The sequence below is a fragment of the Sturnus vulgaris genome, chromosome 1, assembly GCF_052056855.1.
Source record: "Sturnus vulgaris isolate bStuVul1 chromosome 1, bStuVul1.hap1, whole genome shotgun sequence".
NCBI classification, from domain to species: Eukaryota; Metazoa; Chordata; class Aves; order Passeriformes; family Sturnidae; genus Sturnus; species Sturnus vulgaris.
The window spans coordinates 57,893,508-57,897,334 of NC_142243.1; the positions used below are offsets into that span (position 1 = coordinate 57,893,508).

The 3,827-nt window shown below is 39.2% G+C and overlaps 1 long non-coding RNA gene across 1 annotated transcript; it reads left to right on the forward strand.

The window, feature by feature from the left end:
- The first annotated feature begins 1,491 nt into the window (after positions 1-1,491).
- Positions 1,492-3,402, forward strand: LOC148225222 (uncharacterized). The gene is made up of 4 exons (XR_015803448.1): positions 1,492-1,608; positions 2,039-2,255; positions 2,428-2,526; positions 2,671-3,402. It is a non-coding gene; the product is annotated as an uncharacterized LOC148225222 (long non-coding RNA).
- The last annotated feature ends 425 nt before the right edge of the window (positions 3,403-3,827 follow it).

Here is a 3,827-nt window from a genome sequence, read left to right on the forward strand (position 1 = left end):
TTATTTCAAGGGCCTCTGTACTTCATTTAGGCGTTCATCCTTCTTTTCTATAATTATTGTTTATGCAGTGAAGTAATTAGAAAGATGTTTGGTGCTCTGGCAAGGCTTCATAAGGTATTCAGCTCCTGCAATGGCACTGTTTCTGTGAGGGGGACACACTCTCCAGAGAAATTATGTGAAAATCACATGAGGGGCACCCCAGGAAAAACTTCTCCCTGTCCTGACAGCCACACACAGTATGCATCACACTATTTAAATTTTCATCTCTAACAAAAAACAGAGTCATCAAAAAATAGACAGTTTTGCAGTCTGGGTACACATGGAAAGCACTGTCACCTCATTTCACCTGAATGTAGTTAGCTACTCCGTATGTGTGTCATGGGGATGTACCTGAAGGATCAGATTTTTACCTGACACCAAGCAGAAGTATTCTCAATCTAGTCTCATTACAACACTGTATGCCAAGATTGCTTTCCAGAGCAAAGCAGAAAAGTTGCCTCCTCTAGCGTGCTTGGTGTCACAACTGATTATCACTCCATCAGTGCTGAGAACAAGAAATTCTCTCTACTTCCTCTCGAGGTCACACCCTCCTTGCCCTTTGTTCTCCATCACACTCACCTGCAGCCAGTCATCCTCCACCTCAGTCATCATTGGTTAGGTCAGCTTTTAGCTGGTATTCTCCCAGCCCTTGCTGGTTTTACTGCACAAAGGGACTTGTTTGGCCTGAAAGAACAGCTATTTGGCCTCTGGATCTAAGGTCTCCATTGCCACCTCTACATACCCAAACGAGTCAAATGAAGCTGCAGCTCCTACACTTTAAACATCAGCCGACCCACTGGCTGTCCTTACAGGTCTTCAGCATCATCCACCCAAATGAAGGAGCTCCCAAGACAGCTCACTGTCAGGTTTAGCATGGCTTCATACATCAACCAGAAGTCATTTATCTATTTATATGCCATGTTTTATCAATATGTATGGGCTACAACTGTTAATCTAAAAGGGATTTCCTGAGTTATCAAACGTAATTTCTTGCTATTTCAGGAATCTCACTCAGTTCAACCATAAATTTTCCAAAAGACATCTTTCCTCAAGTCAAATTATGTTGAAAAACAGGGAAGGAACTGTAATTTTAAAACCTTGTACAAACTCATCATTTGATGTTTGTTAGGAAAGTCACCTCAAATCTTAATTATCTTTCAAAACAATTATCCTGCAACTTTTTGCCATTCGACCATTCTGTGTTTCAGCCAAGGTGGGGATAAGTGGGCTGTAGTTCACAGTCCAGAACATACCTGTATTAGCACTACCCAGTACATTACAGCAGTTACATATAACCTTGCTTCAGATAATGAGAGAAGATGCCTTTCTGCCACATCCACTATTTTCAGGGTTTCTTTCAGTATTTCTTTCAGAATTCACTGAAAGAATTCCTAATTATCATGCCTATTTTCAACCTGAGCTGCCATCATTGCATTGTCAATTTTCATTTGCAGGAAGCTGAAACATTTTCCATTCTCTGGAAATGTTTGAGGTCTTGAATTGAGATTTCCCACAGTCTGCTAAGTTGGTTTTTTTTCCTGAATCTTCACCCAGTAGTTTGAAATATGGGTAAGTTAAAATGAAAACTTTATCAAGAGGCTTTTTTCACTGTGGTAAATTCTGGGTTCTGTTTTTTTTATAACCTATCACAATGTTTTTTGCAATATTGGCAAAGGCCTTGTGATAAGATGTGAGCCCTGTATGTATATGCTGCAAGTATCTAGGGAGTTGGAGTAATTTGTGCATTTTTGCTTTTTTTTCTAATGGTAGAAAGTCTCTCTTTACTGATCATGGTTGATATGCAACTTTTACTGTCTGAGCTCTCACATTTCTGATTTCATTTTCAGAAGAACTCCATTACTTTTTTCACCATTTGTAAATATATCTATTCCTACTCCCAGGTGTAGCACATGCTAGGATATAGGTAGAAAGAAAATATTTTGGTTCTGCTCTGGAGCTGTTGGCAATGTCCCCTTAAGGACCATTCTTGTATTTCTAGACACGTATCCAAGTGTTGAGTTTGGAAGGAAGAGCCAAAAACTTTTCTGGATGCTGGAAAGAAATGGAGACCCAAGTGCAGTGTCAAAGTGTGGGTGAATCAGGATATGGCATAGAGAAGTGGAAGAACTTGCAAAAGTTTCCTAGGAGGAAGGAGAAAAGTGGATGAGCAATGAAGCAGGAGGAGGCCATGTTCCAGAAAGCCAAGAGCAGCCTTTGTAAGTGTATTTTGAATGTACGTATTTTGTGGTTCTAAGTGCATATAACCATCAAACTCTTGGAGTAGAGAATTATAAGTGCCAAGAATTCTCATTATCTTTATTTCAACTTTTTATTTGACAATCATTTACTGTCTGCTTCTCAGTTGTTCTGTCTCCCATATTTTTCCAGCAATGGAAGAGCACAATCAGCCTAAGCCATTTTTATGAACTGGCTTGTTCAGTCATTTTCCTTTGGCTAACCAACAAGAAATACTTGCAAATCCATCTGGTAAGAATCTGCAACTGAACGGCATGACACCTGGGTGGGAAGCTTAGAGGTTTAATAAAGTACTTTGCAGTTACATAAATTTCAAGAAGTTCTAACACCACTCAAAGAAGTCCCTAAAATTAAATCCTGTTCTTTCTCTTTCAGTTCCTGATGACCAGAACTGGTGACTAGCTACACAGATAATCCAGACATCTTTATGACATCCTTTTGACTGAGCAGCATTTTTGTTAATTCAGCAAGTTTATGCCCTTAGATTTGGGAAAAGGAGTAAGAGGGGGGAAAAAGCATGACTTTAATTGTTCAGTAAGAACCAGTGATAGAACTGGTATGACACATTTCTGTCCTTAGCTGAGCATTATGAAGTTCCACTCACTTAAATTCGTATTCTGGATTTAGCCTAAAATGGCCTCTTGATGGAGGTTTTCCCCCTTTTAAAGGCTGCAGTATTCTTCTTCCTCCTAATGCCCTACATCTGGTTGCATGAAGAGAGGAATTCATCATGTGGACAATTGGATACTATTTCCCATGTGGTGTAAAAGAATTAATGGTTTGAAGGTGCTAGAGGGCTTGGCCCTGCTTGATTAATTTTTTGAGTCATCCCACAAGTTAGTTCTTAAGTAATGAAATGCCATTGTCCATCATCCCTAGGAGATAATCCATAGCTGATCTGGACAGAGGAGCAAAGGAGAAAGACTGAGAGTCATCTGTCCTTATCAAAATCATTTCTTAACAACTTTCTTGTGTTTGAATTCATGGCAAATTTAGCTATAATTCGTCTGAGACACCTCCAAGATACTTTTGTCTCCTTTTGCTGTTGGAGATGATTAATGAATCTTGGCTTGTTATGTAAAAGTGAATAAAGCATTTGTTTCCTGATTTGTGTAAGGACCAAGGGAGCTATCATAAGTTGCCACAAACCATATGGTACTCAAGTGCATTTCTATCTTGTACATTTTTCACTTTTAATGAAGTCCAGATTGACTGTTTGTCTGTCAAGTGTTCTTTCTCACTTGACATAGGCCTACAGTCCTAGTGCAATTTCCTTTTTTAAAGCAGACTCAAAATCCCCACTCACTCTTTCCCCTTGCAGATAAATATGTTGTTTGTTTCTAGTTCTCCTAGTATTGTCACAATAATCTATGTATATAAGTAAGACTCCAAAACTCCTGTGCATTTCATGGCTCCAAGTTCTAACCAGGTTGCTGTCAAGTTTGTTAGCTGCCTCAGCTTAAGCAAGACCTTACTTTCTATCTGTCCTATTTTCCACATTATTTTGAAGGACTTTTCCCTAAGTGCTTGTG